Genomic DNA, 24,941 nt, shown 5'->3' with positions numbered 1-24,941 from the left:
CGGTTTGTACAGCAATCTAAAGGAAGAAAGGAAAGGAAAAACTATGCACGTATAAGTACTGGACGTGTGTCGTAGTATAGATTAGATGCGCACATGCTTCAATGGCGAACGAGAAGCGTTATCTTTTGAGTTCGATTTGAGGTTGCAGCCAAGACGACGTCGCCCAACAGAAGAAGAAGAAGATAATTGCAGGTGATGGGCGCCGCCGCCGATCTCACAATGTGCGATTACTTTTGCTTTTTTCTCTCTCTCTTTCGTTCGTTCGTTCAAGAGAGAGAGATTATCAAGATGGATATAGAGAGTATAGAGCAAGAGAGAGCGAGGTCGCCAGCCCAGCAACTGCTGCTGGCACCTCGTCTTCAAAGATATAAAATAACATACAAGAAGAAGAACTGAAAAATGCATGACCGAACGACGTGCAGTATATAGAGAGCTAGATTGCCGAGGTACAACCTTCGATGAGTCATATGGCCACCACAATGTCTTGCATTTATCTTCATATTTGGACAAGAATATCAAGAAGGTCTATACGGAAAGAAAGAAAAAACGGGGGGGGGGGGAAGAAAAGCTGTAGACGAGTTATATACGTATGCATGCATGTCTGCTGTTGTGCAACGAGCGTGATCGGCTTCTCCTTTCCGTGACACGTAAACTCTTTTCTCTGGCGCCGGGATGATTAGACTTTTTGCGTCGGGATCACCCCCCCTCTCTCTTTATTTTGTCCTATTCTTATTCTTCTTCTTTTTCGTGACTTTCCTTCAAGTTTTCGGTTGTTTCTGTCGTCCGTGTGTATTTCCCCTTGATCCTTACGTGGACTGGTGCTGCTATGTAGCCCTTTGGGTCAGTCTATATAAGAGCTGCTCGTGATCTGCGTGTTATTATGACAACACGGAATGCGAGGAGGCGCCCAAGTCTCGCCGCCCATCACACTGCCCGGTGTGTATTTCTGACGGATGATTCTCCACATTTTCTCCCGCGTCTCGTCTTCCCCTTCCCGTCTTATCCGACACGCTGTTTTGAGACGCCGTCGCGTTTTCGGTTGAGAAATGCGGAGCAATCGGATCAAATATCGACAAGATTTTATGGGGCGGATCGCAAACCCCGCCCTGTTTATTTGGCGACCAAAATGAGAAACAAAATAAAAACGACCAGGTCGAAATCAAAATGACCCAATCAATCGCGGAGTCTTGCAGGGAGAGCAATCAAGACATTCATCAGAGGAATGTACCCATTAAGACGCTTGGGTTCTTGTGTTTTTCAATAGAAAATGGGAGAGTGCGGAGGAGAAATCTCAGAAAGTGATAAAGAAGTGACGAACGACGACAAAAATAAGGAAAGAAAAAGAAGAAAAAGAAAAAAGGGAAAAGAGACGCAACCGACGATGCACACACATACCCAACACCTTCTTCTTCTTCTCCCTCGTTATAATATACGGTCTAACGAGATTCGGCTGGCTGACTTATACAAGTCCTTTGCAGCGATAAGAGACGTTCCAAATGAGAGACGATGGATTTCTTTTTTCTTCTTTTATTTCTTATTTTCTCTGGTTCTCATTCAGGCAGAAGCTCCACGCACACGATTCGATAAGATTAACTGACTCACTTCAGCACGTTGGGCCAGTAAAGCGATCGGAAAAAAATAAAATAAGAAAATAACGCAGTGAGAGAAAAGAGAAAAACAGACCAACCAGTTTATATATTGATATGTTCTTCTGAATTCAATATTTCTGGGTCTATCGGCTGCTGCGCGATGTGTAGTAATTAATGATGGCCTTGGTTGAAAACACACGCACAGTCTCTTCTATTTATTTGAAAGTTTATATTTTTTTTCTTTTTGAAATCCTGCATAAACTAACCAGCAGACGAACGCCAGGAAGAGGTGGGTGCATCGCCCATTTACGCGTACATATAGGCAATAATCATATGACGTTTAGGAATTCCGTCTTTTTGATGTTTGGCCGAACGGTTCACTTTTGCCAGTCCCCAAAAGAACAAAAGAGTCTAAAAACCAAGCAAAGAGAAAAAGAGAGAGAGACTAACGAAGGGAAATGCGATTACATCTAAAGGCAAAGAGTGGGGAAGGAAACGGCTCCGTCCGCTCGTGTGCTCTCTCTCTTTCTCGTCGCTGTGTGTCTTATTTAAGAGGTTGAATTTCTTTTCCTTTTTTTGTTTTTTGTTTTTTTTCTTGTGTGTTGTTTCTATCTTCCTCTCTCTCTCTCTTTATATAATATACATAGGATACACTCGCGGCTAATTGTTGTCAGGCTTCTTTTTCCTCCTTCTTCTTTTTCTCGTTTGTCTCTCTCTTGACGGAGCTCGGCCTTTTTTGTTTCTTTCCATCCGTCGTGGATTTCTGATACAAGTCGACCAAGTTTCGGATAACTCGGCTCTGTGGTGTGTGTCTGGACGGTGGTGCATGCACGGACCGACTCTACTGGAAAAGGACAGACCAGGGCGCGCTAATAGCAGCTCCGTGTTGCGACTGGGATTTCGACCGATAACAGAATCGAGACATTTCTTCCCTTTTCTTTTTTTTAATTTCTAAAAAAAACAAAATTCGTTAGTTTTCTCTCTCTCTCGGCTCCTGCTCCTTGTTGGTTTTGTTCTCTCGCTCCCCCCTCACACACACATTTTCCGAGTGAGATGGCTCCTCATTGATGCATATCCGGGGCTGTATAGGAACAACAGGCCAGCAGCATCCCAGCAGCAGCATACACACACGCGAGCACCTCCGCCCAATTTTAAGAGCTTTCCTCATCGCTGGAATGAGAACTCCGGCCAGGTGATATTTTCATAATTTCGTTGTTAGTTTTTTCGGTTAGGTATTAAGGGGATGGAAGGAAGAAAAGAAACGAGAGAGAGAGAGGAAATATCAGATGGATTTCGTTAATGAGTTGGTCGAGGGAGAATCTAATAATTCCGTCGTTGTGTTCATTTTCCTTTTTTGGGGTTATTTCTCTTGTCCATTTTGTCGAGCAAGTTTTTTGACAAGTTGATATTTCGTCCGCTTAAATGGCCCCCGGGGGTCCTTGACGGGACGGGCAGAGGAGCGGACAACTCAGGTGTCACAGGAAGTGCAACAGCTGATGAGAAAAAGAAAAGTAATCTAAAAAGCTGCCAAAGTTTTGAGAGAGTTGCCATGGTTTGAGTTACCGTACACCAAGTATAGACTCTGGAAATATCATGGAAACCCTACACATACATGTATAGTTAGTTCCTCGTATACTAGTTAGTCCGCATACAGCCATCAGTTAGAGGGCCACATTTCTTTAGCGCCCGTTTAGTTTTCCTTATATTCCGTCACAGACTATTCACTTTCTTTCCCACTCTAGTCTCGACAAACTCTTTTCCATTTGTCTCGTGTTCGCTCGGTATTATAACTGCCGTGACGACACGCCACTAAACGCACGGCGTCCGCGTCTAACTGTCTCCTTGATTCCACAACCGGTAAAATAAAATAAAAATGGGAAGCTAATAAGAGCCGGCCAACTGTGTGACGCGATCAGGATAGGCAAAACGATGAGTGCGTGCGTGCGAACCAAAACGGCGCGACTCAATAGGATTGCGCGCAGAAAATGGGATCAGAGAAAAATACAACGACGAAACGTAAATCTTTTTCGTGTTCCGTCCGCCAGTGTCGACAACAAGTCTAATGCTCGTGACGACATAACAAACAAACAGATCATACACACACACACACATGTGTATATAGCTCTAAACGAAAGAACAAAGGTGTGTGCTGTTGTACACACAGCACACACCCAACAACCACGGTCGGAAACCTACACGCATCACTTCTTGCGTCACCAATAAATTTTCTATTTTTATATCCGTTCTGCGCTGAGTTTTGAGGCCCCCCAAAAAACTTTTCTCTGTTTGTTTGTTTGTTTCGATACTCTTTCCCCCCCCCCCCCCTGTGTGTACATATAATGTATGTAGACACGCTCACTTGTTGAGTATCCCCTCAGCGAAAGTTTGTTTGTGTGTCTATTCTTTTTTTTTTATTTCCCGATCTACGCCTTTGCGTGCTGCACGCGCTGCTGCTGCTGTGATGTTTCACTTTCGCCAATAGCTATAGTATAGGCACGACCGGACCAATGTCGATGACTTCCGCTCTAACCCCCCCGGACGGGACCCGAGTTGTTTTATCCGCTTTTAAAAAAGTTGTGTCGTTGTTGTTTTACAGTTTGGAAAAAAAAAAGAAAAGAGAGAGTTGTATTGTGTTGTATTCATATGTCTGTCTGTCGCACTTTTTTTTTTTTTTTTGGTCCGGTTTGATTCATCTCCGGTCTGTTGAGGGGGCCAACAACACGAGTTGCGCAATAACGACGGAGTTGTATATTTATTGGTTTAGAACGTCGCAATAGAGTGTAGACTGGCAAATAAAATTTCATGGGACAACTGATTGCCGTATTCACCTCTGAAATTGAACTACGACTCTCAACTGTATACCTTCTCTTTTCAGAGCTGAGACGAGCGCATTGTTCCCATTTTACAGCCCACAATGTCCCTTATTTATCAAGTTGTATTTTTTTCGTGGTTTAGCTCTTCTTATTTTTATTCGGTGCCAGACCTGGTAAAAAAGAAAAAAACTATTCTTTTTTTTTCCTTTCGGATTTTCACTGGAAATCTACAGGTAAATTCAAATAATCCCGACATTTATTCTCGTTTGAATCTCTACAAAATCCCCAAACTTCTTCCATGGATAGTAAATAAAATATCGAGTACGGCTTCATCATCTTCCGCTTTCTTGTCGGATTGGCCACCTCCGTCACGCGGCTGAGACGACAGCGAAACGAGCAAACCCCCCCCCCCCCAAAAAAAAACCCAAATAAAATAAACGTCGCGGTCACAGGTGCATTAACTCTGTCGAGTTGATAAACAACTTGGAAATGGAGGGGGGAATAATATAGAAGTGAACCAACTCGAAAAATCAACATGCGGATGGATGGATGTATAATAGGGAAGTGCGTTAAGGGTCAGACACTGGGCTGCTGGCCGAGTGCTGAGCTTGGCGGTCGCGCTATAGCAACTCACGTCGTCGACCAAAAGTCACGTTTGGTCGTCCGTCATCCAATGTTCTTTTTTTTTTACACAAACTGCATGGGGTTTTTTTTTCTTTCCAGCTGGGGGGGGACTTTTTGTGTTTCGGTTGTTCCTGTTCCGGGTGCAAATTACAGGTGCCGCGCTCACGTCGCCATGTATGTACATTTCCCTCTAACTGCGTCTGCTGTGTGTGCCGCGTTCATTTATTATTTCGCCCCTAACCAAAGAAACAGAAATATTACCCACACTGGTAGAAAAAAGTTCACACTCGATTGACTCTTCCCCCCTTTGTTTCGACAGCTCGGCCATTTTTCCCACTATACACCCACACTATATATTTATATCTTTCTTATATAATATATATTTTTTCCCCTAAGACTTGTATTTGTTTTTTCACCTTTCCAGAATTATTTATTTTCTACGCTCGCGACGGACGAAAAAACCAAAAGAAAATTCCCCCCACACCAAAAAACAAAAAATTTCATTTTCTATTTATATATTCATGAATACAACTGCTATTATATACAGCAGTGCAAGGGGTGATGAGAAAGATGGAGACCCGGATCCGTGAGCTCGGACCGTTAGAAAAAATAAAACACAACAAAAAATATTCCCGTTTGAATCGACTATGAGCGCGCGGGCGTTCAGATCATTCAATTCACGGGGCGCATTTTCTCTGCTGGGTCGTCATATCTACCCCCAACGTGTCGGTTTTTTTTTTTTCATTACGAATCGTCGACAGGATATATTGTCTATAGTGTGTGTGTACACACACAATCAGACGTTAGACGTGTTGTAAACGCGGAGAAAAATAAAAACAAAACACACGACGGCGGCCGGCTGAAGAATGCTCATAAATGTCAAGTTCTCTTGTCTGCTGGTAGCTGTACACTTATATAGTATATATAGAGAGAAAGAGACTTATTGCTACCATCGTGTTCCTTCTCTTCTCGCTGGCCTATTGGCCTTTGCATTTCTCTTCCACAGGGCGCGCCGCCCGCCAGGTTTTTCAAATGACCCCCTCTTCTTCATATACACTTTGACTCGGCATTTGCTGGTCTATTGGTCCTCCTCGATGGAGAGCCGCAAGTATGTGCATGGGAAAAATATAAAATGAGGGGGGGGGGGGGGAGAGAGGATGAAGGGAAATGTTTTTTTCTGGGGTGGAAGAAAGAAATGGCCCCCCTGCCACTGGCTATATTTTGTGTATAACAGAGTAATCAGTCAATAATAAAGACCCGGGAGGTAAAGTGGGGGCCCCGGGAGAAGAAGAAGAAGAAGAAGTCGAAGAATAAAGCAGTTTCTTTTCTCTCCCCTCACCGTGTGTTGCCCGAGAGTATATTATTATATGGTGTATAGAAAAGAGAGCTATAGCCATCTAGTATATATATACACCTCGAGTCCAGCGTCCAGGATTTTTATATGGGCGACACAATGTTTAAACGATGGGGGGTTCCAACGGTCCCATCTCTCTCTCAAGCCCCCCAGAGGTCCAACACAAACTTTCCTCTTTTTATCACAGCCTACAAGGTTTTTCGACCCTGCACATAAAAGAATCGAACTCAATGGACAATTTCTTCTATCCTTCGCACCCTTTTTAAAAAAATAAAACCCTTTGCGTTACATCAGAATATCACAAGGGATCCAGTCTGCATTCTTTTCTGATTATTGCGCACACGTGTGACAGGAAGAATTCCTCTTGTGCACAGCCAAACGCAATTTAGTACCAAGTGAAAATCATCGAAACTTTATTTGGGGGGTATCCACGGGCGACAGACAATCGAAGAAAAACGGTGGCACGCGCATTTGCCATGTATTGCTGGGCTCTCCATTTTCTTGGTATGTGTAACCCGCATATCTAATAACTTGTTCGTGTGACACTATATAATAGCTGGTTACCTGGGTTTGAATAGTCACGCGGATTGGCACGTCTTGATCGATCTGCAATATAATAACGGCCACCGTTCAGTCCTCATTTTTCTAGTTCAGCGATCTTGACAGCCTCAATTGGCTCCGGTCCAGCAGGTATTTAGATGAATAGAAAGCAGAGAAGTCTCTTGTCGATCTGGCAATATATACAGTCCGCCCTATAGACACACAAAGTCAAATACAATGGAAACATATCTCCTTGTATATTGAGCACGCCAGGTAGCTAGTATAAATGCCAGACATGCATGGACGCCAAGCGGAATAAGCGCACCCAACTTTTCCACCTGATTTATTTCGTCGGCCTATGTAGCGACACAATAGTTCAAAGAGACGGGAAATATACGAAAGTGGAAATCATTCGAGCCGTCCTCAAAAGAACATTTTGAAATTTCAAGAAATGACAATAGGAAACAACTCTGTTGAAGAATTTTTTTTCAAAATGTTTGAAACTTTTTGGGAGATATTTCTATTTGATCCAGCCCGGTTTGTGCATTATTCAACGAGCTAACGAGTGTTGAGAGCAGCCACAGAAAAATTCGCTCCTCTCTTTGGTTGGCTTTTTTCTAAACTTTGCTTTTTATTTTTTGTGTATCTACCTCATGTTTAATGGATATGCCGTATCTCTCTTCAACGATTTGAAATTCATTGAGGCTGGTGGCTGGCCCGTCCTGTTTGATACGGGTCGTTCCGTTCCGTGTTTTCCTATTTATTTTCATTTGCCTTTGATTTCCGTCGTGAAAAAGTCGCTGCGGTCTTTCACGGTCCCCCCCATCCGGAGCACATGCAGCCCGCCCGATCTTCTTTTTATTTTTTAAAAAGCTTTGAGATGGGCGGATGAAATGCGCACGTCCCCTATACGCGCCTCAGTCCCGACTTGTTTGAAAAAAAATTCCTTTTGGAAGAAGAAGAAGACGAGTCAAAGAAATAAGAATAACACACTTGAATGGGAAATAACCGGCAGCTAAAGCATCGGGAGGTAGCCGCGGGAGCCCTTGTCGGTCATTTCACAGCACGGGGCATTTATGGTAATCGTAGCTGAAGCGTGTGTGTGTACACATAGAAAACGAACGGCATGAACGTCAAGGACGTTGGCGATGGTCCACAAAAAGAGATCGACTCTTTTCTTTCTCTGTGTAGCTGCTGCTGCTGCTGCTACACATGTCTGATGACTGCGCGTGGAGTGCGACGGCCAATCGGGAATTCTTGGTCCGTCCTCGTGAATAAATATAAGCCACAACAGAGAGAGAGAACAACAACACAAGCGAAGGAAAAGATACCGGGGAATCTACTATATACATCTATGCGCACACGTGTTCACAAATGTTACATGGTCGAAATACATCCATCGAAACACATATATAGATAGAGATAGCCTCGAGGCGCATTGCCGTTTCGACGTGTGTTATATCTTCTCATTTTGACTAGCCAATTGATTCTTCGTGATTTCGGCAGATTGTTTTTTTGTTTTTTTTCCTATCGTGGCGTGCGGTCATGGTTTTCATTTTTGTTTTTATTCACGAGGGAATGGACTAGATCATTTCGTACGGCATGCGCTCACGATGAATTATTTCGACATTCATTCACTTTGATTTCTTTTTTTTTTTTCTTTTTTCGGCTGCCCTATTTGAAATTGCCGCCCTTATGTGGGGCATTAGACGTCGTATAATGCCCATCTCTGTTGAATTATGAGGAGTATACTACATCAAAAACCGGCGTGTCTCTTTTTTTAAATACGTATACAGCTAGCTAGTCACGGCGCTACGAGTTTTTAACTATAGTCGCAATAAAGAATGTATATCAAACAATAATTCTCCCAAGATAAAAAATAAAATAAAAATAAACCCAAAAAGTGAGGGGGGATATACCCAAGATGACGACGCAAGCGCCAAAAGTCGTGAGAGAGTCACGCGGGGCTTGTTGTTTTTCTCTTTTGATTTATTTTTTATTTCTTCTTTTTCAAAAAGGAATGGCCCGGCAATAATAATATATAAGTTATCCGACAGACACCACATCCAGGCTATACGGTGGGAAATGGAGCGAGAACGACACGTATATACAACCTCTGCTGCTGGCCATGCAGTGAAATCAAAAGGTTGAAAACGACTTGGAAAAAGTGAACTCGAAAAAGATTGTTTATCATTCACATGATTGAATGCTAAAATTAGTTATAGCGCCACCGCCCGACACTCGTTTCGACGTCGAACTGGACACGGGAGACCGTGAGGGGCTGTGCTGCCGGGTGTTTGGCGGGATAATTCAACAATTCAGTTCGATCTTGTGATTAGAATCGTCCCGTGATTGGCCCCGCCTAAATGTGTTATTTCTTTTCTTTTTCATTGCTGCGATTGTAAATCAAAAAGAAAATTTGGGGGATTTTCGGTTTCGTTGATGTGGCGCTCGTGCGCTTAGATTCACTCGAGTCGAAATTTGGATTTGGATTTTCTTGCTGTGCCATGGGCCCATGACTCGGCCACTTTTTCCCCAAATGCGCTTGCCCCCTCGTCCACCAGAAGGTAAAAATTTTAAAAAGGGGAAAAGAAAATCTTTTTGGCTTTCTCTCATCCACAAATCCACGTCACGATAAGTGGATTGTGTGTGTGTGTGTCTGTGTGTTCAGTTGAAAAATCATCAAAATATCAGAGACCAAATGGAACCAGCAAACCGACAATGAAACGAGAAAAAACCTCCTTGAAATGGTTAGACACATTTTGATGTCTCCGAGAAATTATTTAAAAAAAGGCAACACAGAAAGACTAAAGGAAAATACGGTGGGCCTTGATATTTAAAAAGGAGACCGACTCGGGTTACGTTTGCTGCTCTACACGTACACAACTGAACAGCACAGCAAACAACACAGAAGAAGAAGAAGAAATACAACTTTATTTTTTCTTTTTCAATTCACAAGAAAATGGAGAGAGAGAGGAGGAGGAATGTAACCGGAGACTCTCCACGGCCGCGACCAAAAGGCCGAAGAAAAATACTCTTCTTCTTTCTTTCTTTCTTTCTTTTCTGTGTGCGTTTGCGTGTTTGTTTGGTGCGACCATGAAAAATAACTATAAGGGCTACTGGCTGCTGGACACGTCAACACCGCAGGATAAACAAAAAAACCCTCGAAAAAATAGAAAATCTCTTTGGAAAGATCGATGTGATTTTCCGAGTTATTTTTCCCTATACGCTAGACGGTGATAATGTTTTAAGGAGCTCTCACGGAAGAAGTAGATGCATCAGAAATTTCAAATTTTATATTTTTTCGCTCACATCTTTTTTTTGTGGGGGGCACGGGCGGATGTAAGCCAGCCCGTCATTCTTCTTCTTCTTCTTTCCTCGACATATTTTTATGTTTTTTTTTTTTTTTTCTCTTTTTGGCGGAATATCAAGTTGACATCTTTGTTTCATGGCGTTGACAGCCAAATAAGTTCAAGGGATTCCAAGGGAAAAGAAAAGGGGGGCGCTTGAAATGCAGATGGTAACCGCAGAAGAGAGAGAAAAGCAGCGGACGGAAAAGGAGGAAACATAAGGACGAAATGAAAGGCGAGAGAGGAGCCCAGCAGCAGCCAAATAAGGAACCATCAGGATCGCGGGCAAACTGGAAATCCATTTCATGTAGCCCGCCGAGAATTCGAGACGCAAGAGTTGTGTAGTAAAATGTGTTCATATATTATTTAACAAGACGTCACAAAACGCGGACAGCCACCGCCGGATCCATCAATCCCCCCTCCGCCGACCAAATGCTTCCGGCTGGTTGAATTTTTTGTTCCCTTTCGGGGAACGTTACATAACCAGAAATCATTGAAAATTGAAACAAAAATTTTGAAAAAACTTTGGTTAAACAGCGGGGGTTATGTGTGAAGAGGAACCCGACACTTGCTCTCGTGCAATGCTCCAAAGAAACGAAAAAAAGAAGAAAAATAAAAGGAGGAGGCCCGGATGAGCTCGCGTAACCAACCGCTGCGACTCTCGGAGCGCGGCTCGAGCGAGACCGTGATCTAAGCGTTTTTCACTTGATTTTTTTGTTGGGTTGTTATGAGAGGATAGAATGGGGAGGGAAAGCTGGAGGTTGTTGTTGTTGTTTTTTGTTGTTGCGTCCCTTATTTTTTTTTCTATCTATCTGTCTGTTGTATCCTCCCTTCACCTGACTCTTTGAACCGGAGAGCGTGACTGTGCCGTGAATGATATTACGCCGTCGATTGCGCGTCTCTCTCTAGTCCAGGACAAGAGGCCAAAGTGGGGAATGAAGGGCCCGGCCAGCTTGAAATAGAGTTTTCATCAACAAAAAGATGAAACAAGATAACAAAAAAAAATTTAAAAAAAATGGAGGAATTTCAGAAATTCCAATCTTTTATGTTTACTATAGGGGATACACACTGATTAGGTTCTACTCATCGTATGCGGCGCGGCGAATCGACAAATTCCGCGTATTAAAAAAGAAGACGGGAGAGAATAAGAAACACGCAACAAACATTGGGAAAAGAAAAAGAAGGGGGTCATTAACGGAAAGCAGTATACCTATATTCTATTCTTCGGCGACATAACAACCCAAACATTCCAATTCCTATTTTCGTTTCTTTTTTCGGTATTTCCCCTTTTTCCAAAACGTTCGTGGCTTATTCGAAAAATGTTTTCCATCCTCCACTAGGCCGCGTAATGTACATTTTTATTTTGAATGACAGAGTCGGTTGATCTTTATAAATATAGAAAAAGGAGTGCGCTGGTTGTTTGAATCGGGTAAACTGGAAGAAGACGAAGAAAAAAAATGTGTTTTTGTTCTTGACATTTTTAAGGTTGGTCAGTATCTACTAGTCTGGTTGACCGGCGGATGGCCAGTTAAATTCCTATCTGGATGGGAGAATCTATACTGTACTACATGTGAAGCTTTTAAAATGTTTTCTTTACCAAATGATAAACCCCCCTTCCCTCAGTTGGAAGAAAGGGGAAAAGCCAAGTGGCTCCTACAAGTATCTGTCTGAGAATGGGCCCTCTCGATTCATATTGTTTGTGTTATTTACTTGCACCTTTTAAAAGAATCAAAGAGCCTGAGAGTAGAGAGAGAGACAGGGGGCAGGCAAAACGGACAGACGAAGGACGTCGACTGTCTCAGATTCCTCCTTCTTTTTTAAAAGCCAAGAAATTGAACAAACAGACAAGTTTGGAAGAGCAGAGTTCCAAGATCTTTTGACAGCTGGACACTATTACCGAAACAGAAATCAGAGATGGGCAGAGAGAGAGAGAGAGAAAAAAGGTGTCCGATCGCATGTCAGCGATAAAGAATTGAAAGGCGACCAACTTCCTGGCCAAAAGGAATCAAGTGGGGCGCGCAGTACAACACAACAGAGAAAAAAATCTAAAAAAAAAAAAAATTATCGACACATTTGCATTTGAAAAATGCGCGTGCGGTTGGCGCTCCATCGGGCATTTATTCCATGGCACACGCACGTCTATCCGCGCCACAGCCGCCCGCTATTCCACACACAGCCAAAGGTGGGCGCTGTTGTACATTTAACACGGCCATTTTTCGCTGTCGAAAATAAATGGAGCCCCGAGAGTTTTTTTGTTTTGTTTTGTGTTTTCTGCGCTCGCCTGTTATCTGATCCTTTTTTTTCTATTGGAAGAAGATTCTATTGGGAAAGAGAGAGAGACTGGGATGATTGTTTGTTGTCTTGCGCTGGTCTCTACCCTCGTATATAGCTTGGAGCTCTTAGCTGTGTGTCCGCTCTTGTCTTTTTTCGAACCCGCCCAAAAATAAAGTCGGTCCGCTTCTCAAGTGGTGGTCGTCGGCCAACACAGACGCAAGGGCGAAACCCCAAAATCGCTCAGCTGTGCGTTCAACTCGGTGAAAAGAGCCAACAAAATGGAAAACAAAACAAAAAAAAGACATCGAACTTGATTAACTCTGACAAGGTTTCTCGTTTTCGAACAAGAGAATAAATAACTCAATTCAAACTCGTCCCCTATTGTCTCTAGCCAAGTTCCCATCTGTTACAGCATCCAATTGGCCAGTTCCGTCGACGTTCAATCAGCCGCACATTTTAGGATGGGGCGTGAGGATCGATGCTGCTGGTCAGAAAACGGGGAGGCGTTAAACGAATCATACAATCGCCCGCCTATGAAATTAGACGGATAGTATTATTTAGGAGCTCTCAAAACTGGAAGCCCTACATCGACGTAAGAAGGAAACGTGTACCGAGTTTCAATGGGATAATAAACATTTGAGCAGCGCTAAGCAGCTTGGAGTTTATTCTTTTTTTGAAATATCTAAAGCCGACTGGAATTAACTGCTGCATCAGTCCCCCCATTTCATTGTCGCGCGCCCGCTCGTCGAGTTGACCGATAGGAACTTGACGATAACGCGATAAGTTTCCAGTTTCCGCTGTCGTTAAAAATGGAACAAAAAGACAACGAGAAAGAGAGACACGCCCAGCCAATAATAAGTGGGCACCCACAGACCATTTGGCTAATCACACACTGTCTGGGGTCCGTTTCAAAACTAACTCGCTGGATATATTGACATCACACTCGAAACGTCCAATGGGACTTGAAAAAGAGACAGCAGACGGGCTGCTGCCCACAGCCAGAAACAAAGTTCTAAAAGTGAAATAGTGACGCGGCTTATTTGAACAGCATTATATACCAACTACTTCCCGTTTAGGGCTCATCGTGATCGTATCCGGCTTGTTTACTGGTATACACACATGGATACAATATAAGAGAGACACAAGGGTCACAAAGAAATGGCATCCGCTTCAACAACTCGAAAAGAAAAAGATATTTTCCAATTTCTTTACTTTTCTCTCTGGAGACTTGCTGTGAAGATGGGAGTAGATTACGGCCATTACTTAACTCGAAGAAAAACACACAAAAGAAACGAGAGCTTGCAGTGACGCATAGAGCAGCAGCACCCGGGGTTTAAAAAAAAAAGGGAAAACGAATAAAATCAAGACGGAGGTGCGAGAGAGGCAGCAGCGCGGTTCATTGCGATCGATCGATCGACCAAAGAAAGTTGGAAACCGGTGACGCTGTGATTGTCGACACGCTGTATATTGTGTTGCTGCTGCTGCCACTCGGATCTATTTATTCTTGCCTTTTCTTATAGACACTCTCATCGACGAGATGATATCCCCCCCCCCCCACTCCTCCTTTGCTCATCGGTATAATATAAAGAAAAAAAGGCCAATAGAAGAGATTCTGTATCCTGATGCCCTTGGATTATTCCGGGTCTGGAATGGGACGACGGATCCTTGGTACAGACCCAATCCTTGACGACACTGAATTTATAGTGTGTGTCTCTCGACTGGAGAGTGAGAGAGAAGGGGGTTCGAACAACAAGGTAACGGCTGTTTTGCCTCCATGTCGCGGCCGTCTCTATAACAATCGAAGGAGCGGGCGACACGCTTTCGGTAATGAATCAGCAGGCAGGAAGGAATGAAGGGCAAACTGCTGCGCTGGTAGCGCGCGAGGGGGGGATGAATAGCTGATGGCCTTGTTTATAAAATGCGCCAGAAGGCGTTGGGATTCATTGCGATCGATGTCCGTCCGCTCGTTTCGTTCATGGAGTCACTACAATAAAAGATTCGTGCGTCGTCTGTCTCCATTTGATGATATCGCGTGATCTATAGGAAACAACAAGAAAAAAAAAAGAGTCGCCAGGATCTTTTTTGTGTCTTTTTTCGCCCGTCATCCGCAGCGACACGAGTCACACAACGCCAGTCATAAAAACAGAAAACGAAATGGCGTGTTGCACAGCGCTGCTATACAGCTACACCAGCCTCTATACCCGATTCGATTGAATTTCGTAGAGTCGGACGCAAAGTTACACAAACGGGATAATATTCTAGAGGCGAAAAAGAGGAGAAAAAAGGGGCAATGTGCCCACTTGGCTGGCTGCCGCTTGATGTTCTTCTTCTTCTATTCTTTGCGGTCGAGTGTGTGTGTGCTGCAGCCGTGATATCTTCTTCTTCCCCCTCTCATTTCCCTGCTGCTGCTGCTCTCTAAAAACCGTTATTTCCCGCACGAGCGACGAGATCCCGATGAGACAATGGGAGCGGCGGTATATTAGCACTTGAACCGGGTCCGACCGAGCGCAGTATACAGTTCGGTCATACCATTTTCCGAGTAACCCATGGCAACGCTATGTAGGAGCACTTGACATCATCGCCAAGGAAAAGCCAAGACGATGGAAAAAGAGGAGAGCTGCATGTGTATCTATGTGGAGGGTGGCCCTCCTATCGTGTACCCGTACGGTCCAGGGTCTTATACTATATCCTATACGTCGAATTTAGCGTCCAGTCACCGCGAGATATCATTCATTTGCTGCTGCTGCTGCCGCCGGCTAGACGGGAAAGTGTCCCGGTCAACAACGACTGTGCGGGATTAGAGACGAAACGTTCTTGATTGTTGTTGCGTCGGCACAGGTTCCGTAGGACAAAGATTGGATTGTCCAACGGGCTCAGTCCGGATCAGTCCTCCACCAGAGACTTTTGCTGACTGGGCCAAAGAGAACGGCCGCCATAAGACGGCATTATACCTTCCCCCCCAAGAAAAAGGGAAAAAGAATAGGATGTTTTTCTTATTCCCACTGATTGAACTCTGATCCGGCCATCATCGGATCCAGCAGCTGCTAAATATATATTTAAGGGATGTCTTATTATATTTACCCAATGCTGATGGGGTTTATTGTCGAAAAAACTATTATTTAAAAACCCGAAAAATCCAAGACAAGGCGATTTCAGGAGGTTAGAAAAGGTGGATTTGTGGTGGGGGGGTTTCAATTACCACCTGAGAAATGTGTTCCCCCCACCGCCATCCAGCTGTCTTTAGCAGTTAAACATTTAAGAGATTCCACTTTTTTTTTTGGAAAATCATGTAATTGAAAAAAGAAAGAAAATTCCCCTCGAAAAAATGAAATAACCCTCGAAGTAAAAATTAAAAAAATGTTCTATAGTAATAAAAAGAATAGAACGGACTGAGAAGAGAGACATGACGTTGACTATTGCACTCGCAGCGGGAGACGGTGGGGCCCACTGCGGCCGCAGCGTGAGTCTCCCGTATGAAGACACTCGGTCAAAATATAGACACAAAATACTCGACTTGTATTATTATATATCCTAGCTTCTCTCTCTGCTGAGCTGTATACATGATGCAGCAGAGATGGACAGACAGAAACAACCTGGAATGTGTCCCTTTTTTTGACCCCCTCAGACATCCGCGTTCTGGGACACCCGATGGCCTGACAAATGGTGTGAAATGTCCACCCCCATTTGGGAGGGAAAAAGAAATGGTCGGGGGAGAGAGATCGGCCGGGCAGATGGACCCCACTGATAAAGATGCTGGACATTCATCTGCATTCGTATAGATGCAGAATAGAGCAGATATACCCCCTGGACCCGTGAACCTGGATTTCACGCAGAGAAAGCCAGCACCTTTTTGTGTGTGTTTCGCACCTTGTATTTGCTTGTCAGTCTCCATGTTTCGCTGATCCATCGCATTTTTCTGGCTTTTTTCCGGTCTTCATTTAATCATCTGCATATATACGGCCCACAGGGGACACGTGGACACGTTTAAAAAGGGGAAATTCATGTGCGCCACCTCTCACACAGGATCGAACTGCGGGCGGATGGGACCAAGGATATAGTCCGGGCCGAATGGAGAAATGTGTTTTTTTGGTGGCTGCCAATCAGATAGCATTGTTGTATACAACCCCAGGTCTAGCTATACGCGCTGCGCATCCCGTATAGACTGGCATAGGAGGATCCCCATCGAAAAAAAAAGAGATATTTGGGTAGGATGCCTGCCGTCTAGAGTCATTTATCAACCTAGCGCGCGCGTTTGCCTTTTTTTTTTCTTTCCTATACTACAGCAGCTTTGGCTATTCTCTTCTTGTCTCCAAACGAGCATAGATAATAGATATCGAACCGCATGGAAATATATTGGAGACTTCCTCTACTTGATACTCCTCTATCTACTAGATTCCAACGTTGTTTGGTTTCGTCTTTATATTGGGCCTTGCTATCTCTCTACGGTACGGGTAATTTAGACAGAAGCAGCAATGTATACCGTACACAATTGAGGAAACATTTTTACAGTCCAGGCGAAATCGTTTTTCTGTCTTCCCCCCTCCTATTTTGACCTCTACATTTTGGAACTAAAAAAACAATTTCAATGGTCGCATTCTTTTTTTTTACCACTCGACATCTTGGCAAATCTAATCGCGGGTTCATCCGAATAATTCGAGTCGAACCTTTTTTCTCTCTTTTTTAAAAATTTTGGGTGCCGTTCCTCGGTATTATACTATAGCCGTCGAGCTGCTCTGCTCAAATATAATAGAAACGAATAGAAAAGGAGTCACTCTGCTGCTATTCTTTACCAACGAGGAGGTGCCGGTGTGGCGGCACGGCAGGTCCCTCTTGGTAAAAAAATTGTTAAAAAGTTTCACTTTGCTTGAAGTGTTTAAAGTTGAAATATTTTCGAATGTGATGGTTTACCCGCAGACAAAGTGGTGAGGTACAAAACAAGCCTGATCTGCTGTCGTTCGACAAATGAGATTTTTCCGTGACTACGTAACGATTTATGATCAACGCCGCCAAAAATTGTCAAAAAGGAAGAATAGAGATCAATTTTGTTCTACCTTTATATGCCTGGGAAATACAGCCAGGCACCTACAGTTGCTCTATCCATCCGCTGAAGAGTTAGATGACACCAGACGGGATAGGGTAAAAAGGGTGTCCTCGTGAATACACCCACATTCACATGGGCATACACAAGGACATTGAAAGAAAAGGGAAAAAGAGAGATCCGCAACTCGATTGACATCGGTAGTTTTCCTGGTTTTCCCAATGCAGTGTGATGCTTCTTATCTAAATAAAAAAATAAAATGGGTTACGAAAAAATGTTGACAGAAACAAGTCAGGAAAAGTTGAAAATGAGACACTGGGTAAACCCTAATTGTTAATAAATGAGAGAATTAAAGGTTTACATGTATATATATGCATTGATAGAGGTAATGCAACATTAAAATATTTAGCAGGTCACAGGTCAATTGCCAAAATCATTACCCAAGTGATGATCCTGGGATTGTTGCTGGTGATAGGTTAACACCTGCAGGAAAACTTGCATATTGTGTGGTTATGATGGATGGCTCTGGCCGCAAATCTGCAAAAAAAAAAAAAAGTTACATAGTACAAACAAACTGCCATGCATCAACAGGGTAATCACATTATGATAAATGCTAATCAACTAACATTTCACAAATTTGGAACAGGTTTAACATTTTTATAGCTTTCACAAACATTCTATTTGTATTCTTAGTTTTATTTACCCGCTAAACAGCATGGAGTATTACCGTTATTTTAAAAAACAAATAAATCTAAAACAATCTAAATCTTGAACTTTGTCTGACTTTTTTGAAATTTTCAACTAGACGATGACGAAAGCAGACGACACTTGTCCAATTTTCTGCCAAGTTCTAATCAGCATGCTTACGAGTTACGATAATACGATATCGATAGAAATTAGAAATAACAAAAAATCATTAATCGAACTCCCCCCCCCCAAAAAAAAATCCAAACCGCTCAAAAATGATAAGGGAATAAGTTGAGGGAACAAGTTTTAGTTGAAATCTAATACTATTTTATCATATTGTTCGTCAGAACAAATTTGATCAAGCCCACCACGCCACAACCCACCACGTCGGACAAGATCCAAATAAAAATTTGCTGAAACCCGCAAAAAGACCAAAAATCCGCCCTACTAACAGCCGATAAAAGTATTTGAATGAACCCTAAAAGGTGAGGTTTTGGGGATGGTATCTGACTTGAGGTCACGCTCTTACTTCATTGGCTGCCTACTGGGCCTTAATTCGACCGTCTAGTGTTACCGAGTGAACGGCAACCGTCGACTATCGTCAGGGGCTAAGCGTAAGACTAACGGACACAACTTCAGATTGTGACCAGCAAGTCGAGAAACCGGGGTGTTATAGGTTACGATCTTTATGATGGACGTCCTTTATAGCAACAGGGCGTCTAATAGATCGGGAGGTGAGTTTAGAAGTGAGTTCATCGATTAGTATTCCACCGTATATTATTATTGAAGACCGTATATTATTAATGAAGAGCATTCATAGTATTCAAGACACACAGTTATATTCACAATTACAGTGGGAGTATTACACAATTGGGAGGTACTAGGGATCGAACGCGGGTCTTTTTGATGCGAAGCGAAGATGATGACCGATGCTCGTTGAGTGCACATCTCGATGCGAATTTAATCGAGTCAGAATGGACGACCTCTAATCGACGGCAGGGACGCCCATGACCTTGTGCTTGGCCTAGCGTCGGCCCCAATTCACAACATTGAAAAACAATGTCAGGTCTTACACATATTGATATTATATATTGAAAGCATCGTCGTGAGAGTTGCGCATTAATTTCTTTGATTTGTCTCGTCCAATACCGGACCGCAAAGCATCATATATAGCCTACCCATCATTGCCTTTGATTTCCTTGACGAAATCTCGTGATACGTCTTTATAACACCCCCGGTAGGACCGTCTAGGAAGCCAAGATGTAATAATTTTTTTTCAATTTGAAGGAAAATAGAAGAAAAGAAAAATATGTGGTTATAATATTAGCCGTGAAACGGAGCTCTTTCTTTCCATCCATTATACCGTGCCCGTCTATATGACCTATTTTGGTACGGCTGTTCATTACTGCGAAGTCGGTTGGGTTTCTTAAATGCTGAGATACAGAGTGCGGGGCCGAAAATTTCTTCCAGGAAAACGGTCGGCCCTTTTGCTGTTGGGCTGCCGTTTGGCTGCCGGGCGGTGTGTCTGTGTGTCTGTGTGTGCGGTGAAAAAAGTGCGGCGATCCCTCTTCTTTTACCTCCGTCAAATATGACCCACACGACCCACGTATATAAAACTACCATCGAAACAGCGCGGCTCCCATGACGCCAATCAAAAACTACCTGATCATTATAAAGCACCAGAATATTAAAAAGAATTAAAAAGAGACTGTGCGGTGTACCAAAGAAAACGGAAAGAAAAACAACCCGAGAAAAATAAAAATAAGATTTTATTGATTGATTTTCTTTGATGCTGAGTTACAGGGTCGAAGGGAAATGAGATGGAAAAAGAAAAATGATGCGGCCACTATATCATACATATAGTGAGCTTGATATTATTAATGTTCCAGCATCAGTCCATTTTTTCTGACTTGTTTGTTGTGTAAAAGCCGGCCGGTTGATTTTATTTTGAAAAAAAGAAAAACTGCAGACTCATTACTGAAAGAGAGAGAGAGAAGCTGGAGGCTGATATATTTAATACGATAAAATTGGAGACCAACCGCACGTGATTGTCGGGATGATCACTCGGGTCCTTATATTCAATGCGGCCCTTATAGGGTGGCCCACTCCATCGTGAATTAGCCGGGAGGGTGTACGCACACTCCTCGCGCTCCTTGTTATAACTTAAGTGTACTTATATCTCATCCACTATCTCCAAGTGATTCAATCCGGCCAGACAACAAAACACAACGTCGTCTATATCTTATATAAGAATCGTCTCGCGCGCTTTTGGCCAATCTTTCAAATTGACGGATGTACGCTATCGATGATGTGATTAAGATAAGAGGGAAACATTGGCTTCTTCCTACTTTATCAATCTATATATACCTTACATTTTTCTCGACGGCCGGGCGCATTCCACAAAAGAGAATCTCATTGATGAATGTTGGCTGCCTTTCAATCGGCGCTTGTCGTGGGCCGTTAAGGACAGCTCACAGCCCAGCTAGAGAGAATGAAGTCTACCATTATATATACTGTGTGCGCCAGTTCTCTCTCTCTCTATGCTGGGGCTCCGTTCCATCTTCCCTTTTATATATCCATTTCGAAATGAAATAAGTTATCTTATACTATATAAAAGGGAAGACGACGACGGCCTAGCTCATCCATTACCATCTGACGAGAGATATCGATGGTTTTTCTTTGACCGCGGCACCGTCGGATGTACATATAGCCCCGCAGCTATGGGATACACGGGAGGGAAAATATGAGTCGAGCCGGGCCGCCGGATGAAAGATATCTTCTCCTTGTTTTGATATTTGTTATCTTTTCCCATAGAGCCATAGAGCGCGCAAACTTCCATCATTCAATTCCTCCTCCTCCCCCAAAGCCAGAAGAAGAAAAAAAAACCCCAGTGATTACCCACAGTGTGCATGTATAGAGAGAGAGGCGGGCAATATACAAGCTGCTGCCCACGTCTTGTTTCGCGCTGCATTTGCTCCAGAGCTATGAGCGGCCAGAGTCGATCCGTCTTCATCGATGTCTCGACTCTCTCTGCTTGGCTCTATCTTATTTCATTTGGGCAACTTTTCGCTCCTCCTCATTTCCTTTTTTTGATTTTATTTGGTTGTTATTCCATCATGCGAAAAGAAGAACAACAACAACAACATATGCCGGACCCGAGCTCGTTCTCCTCTCTGAACCTTTTTTGTATTAAATGGGACTGGGGGCCGGGCATTCTTGGATGTACTAGCGCTAGAAATATTTCCGCTGCGGATTCATCCGAGCGTGCTGTGACGGAAAACGAAACAAGTTGCATTGCTGCGACAGCCCCACTCGCTCTGATTGAAAGTACACAAGAATCTGATATTATATTTGCGCGGGACCTTCAATCTAATACGTCGGCGGGGCGATGGCATGTGTGCTGTGTGTGCGACCAAGGGAAGAATTCAACAAGTTCCTTTCAGAAACAGATCAAGGACTGGCATATCAGGATAGAAAGAAAAGAGCCGACAGAAGGTTGTGAACGCCACGAAATGGGAAAATGGTTGATCCGACTCCTGCTGCTGGACATGTTGCGCTCTCACCGCCAATAAATGTGTATGTGCTGGACAAGCGCACGGAATTGCTGATAGCATTAGACGAGAGTAGAACTAGTAGTGCATTTGCTAGATGAAGGATTTCGATATAGCGACGAGAGACGTGTGTACGCACGACTTGATAGATACCGCCTGCACTCGTCATTATTATCCGTTTGGCCGAGTTGTTGACGAACGGGCGACGCACGGTCTGTCCTTGTCAGCCCGTCCCCCCCCCCCCCCCTCTCCTTCATCGACGAACGACGCCATCAAACGCGGAAATGGAAGTCGCCACGATGAGCTGGTCCCGATTGTACCGCCCCACCCGTTTTTGATCCGCTCCCGAGAAAGAAAATGCCGAGAATAAATAAATGAAGTGACACACATTCAATTTGTCAGTTGAAAGGGACCTCTCACTTGCAGACGCTCAGGCCTCTTATATGGGCGACATCCTCCGCACAAGAGCCGAAAGTAATCAGGAAAACTCAACATTGAGACGACCGACAGTGCGAGTCACAATAATATAATCAAGTGGGCCAAAACTCCGATTCCATTTTTATAAATCAATCTGAAATGAATTGAGTTGAGTCTCTCATTCACGTATAGACGCGTCCAGGGTCCAGGTGAAATCTATTAACGAGCAATTAATTAGCCGCTTGTTAGCGTCTGCTAGACGAGATGGGAGGAGTAGTTTCTCCGGTGGGGGTGGTGTAATCTCTACGTCACGGTTCTGTCTCCAACTAGGGCCATACTTTATATGGTTAACCTCGCCTTTTATTTTTAATGAAATAAATATTAGATAAGAGCCACACGTAAGACACTGACGGTCAGCGTCTACTGTTTAAAAATAAAATTTGAAAAACTAACCAAACTTTCTAGCGGTCTGTTTTTCTATGTGGTTGTTACACATTCAAGCCTTGAGGGTGAATTGCGTCATGTCTTCGGCGTCTGTCTACCTTATACCGGGAGTCATTCTCTCATCAACTCCCGCTTGTCATCCAGACAATCTCACTATGTTGACGTGCCGCTAGAAGTTGGTTCACTCCCGACTGGCTGACCTTGTTGCGCACATAGTTTGTGATACGAGCAGTCCTCCACAGTATACGTTGGGTGTCGTGTTTGACTTTATCTGTGACGGGAAATTGCCAGGGAGATATTATTCACGAGAACGTGGAAAAATGTTTAATAGCAAAAAATAAACCTGTACAATTTTACAATGTTCCAGATCTTTCACGGACACACAGTCGCCCGTCAAACTATCGTGAAAGCAAATTCTCAAAGCTATCATCGTAAAATTGCTGGACGTTATTTTTTTTTTACTTTTTAGTTATTTTTGTTTGCTGCTGTTCTATACGTAAATGTATAGAACGCTGTCCGTCGGCCACTTTCAAACTTCTTTTATTTTTTGGGCGGGTAAGAATCTTTTTGGTTGCTCAATATGCGCATATCAATAAAAGGAGCGGATCGTTTTGAAAATAAAAATGGGAGGAAAATCCCCTTCTGTTGATTCAATCATCATGCTGTTTAAAAAATTGTGTGCAGTAGATGTATGTAGGCTCGGCTTCAACGGAAGATGAAGCATTTTTTTTTCCACCAAAAGTTACAGAGGGGGTTGTATCTACATAGGGGAAAGATGTCGAGGGCTCTAGCCGGGCGGTCCTAGGGACCATCGATCAGACATCGCGCAGCATCCGTCCTGCCTCGCCTCCTCCTATATAGAGTCTCCACACCGAAAATTTTGAATACCTTTTTTTTTTTTTAACTTCAACGTCATCCAGCTGCATAGTAGAGAAAAAAAAATTCAGTTTTCTCGCCTTCTTCTTTTTTTTTTAAATTTTATTTTTGGTGTTTCCACCCCGACCCGCATATATAGGACGACCAATTTTGTACTACATAGAGGTGATAGCGCCGGTATCTATATAGAGATAGGAAATTTGTTAAGGACGTGTAGAGTATAATTTAATGTGCACATTCTCTAGGTGATATTCTTTTGGTATTCATATAAAGTGGAAAAAATGTGGTCACGGCGACCCATCACACCAACTGCGGGGTGAATAGAAAAGAAGGGCTGTATTATGAAGACATTTAAAGAAAAAAAGATGTAATGGATGTATAAAGACTGGTTCAATAGACGGTGGAATGAACGAGAATCTAAGAAGGTGGTAGTGGATAATCCGTTTGTCAAGTCGGGAAGAAGTTATATAAGAAAAGGAAAAAAAAAAATAACGCCGGGCGGCGCTCGTAAATCGTATCATGGAAATTTGTTCTCTCTCGTCTCCCCTTGGCGACCCCATCCATGCACAGCCCCCATCTAATAATTTCCTCCCAGAAAAAAAAGAAGAACCGACTCTGGATAAAAAGTAAAAACTTACCATCTCTATATAGAGGCTGGTGCCGGGGAATAGGATACGATAGGCGCTTATATACGTAGGCTATATAACAGAGTCAAGCCACAAGGCCCAACTTTGTATAGAACGGATAGATTTTAACGTCTTCATTTGAATAAAGTTTGGTCTCTCTACTATGCGGCTGTACGGTGCCCAACATTTTCTCAATTTACTCGCCTATTGAAGGAGTCAAAGAGACTCTCTCTCGAGTCTTTTCATTCCCCCGTCGACATCATCATCCTTCCCTTTTATCCCGCCCAACATCCATATAAATATACTTGTAATAATCTTATAATATTCCCCCTCAACCCCCCTAACCGAATCTGCATATTATTATTCCAATCAAATGCGCATATTCAGCCTTTTTTACAAGAATATCATTTCCTATAGAACGACACCGAAAAAATATTTCTCGTTGAACTTTGTCGACTTGTGAGGCCCACAGCACAGAGCACAGAGAGCACATCATGACCGTGAAAAGTGAAATTCTTTTTTTGGCCCAGCAGGAGGGATGTTGTTGGACTCTCTCTGGTGCCCCAGCAAAACAACGGGCAGGTATTGCTCTCGGTTGGTACTCTTCCGAACAAGACGTACGAGAACCGGTAGATGATGGAGACAGCTGAGAGATATGGGGGGTCTGAAAAATAGAAAATAGGCGAAGTAAATGAACTCGTATCGATCCATCGCGATGGGGCACTTATTGACTGGTGCCGGGTATACGTACGTTGCTT

The 24,941-nt window shown here is 43.3% G+C and overlaps 1 protein-coding gene across 11 annotated transcripts in view; it reads left to right on the top strand.

Annotated features, from left to right (window-relative positions):
• LOC124327037 (collagen alpha chain CG42342-like) overlaps positions 1-24,941 on the top strand; it is a 55,741-nt gene that overhangs the window by 1,619 nt on the left and 29,181 nt on the right. The window lies entirely within an intron of this gene.

This window comes from Daphnia pulicaria, chromosome 2 (genome assembly GCF_021234035.1).
Source record: "Daphnia pulicaria isolate SC F1-1A chromosome 2, SC_F0-13Bv2, whole genome shotgun sequence".
Lineage (NCBI taxonomy): Eukaryota > Metazoa > Arthropoda > Branchiopoda > Diplostraca > Daphniidae > Daphnia > Daphnia pulicaria.
This window is presented reverse-complemented; position numbering and strand designations above follow the sequence as displayed.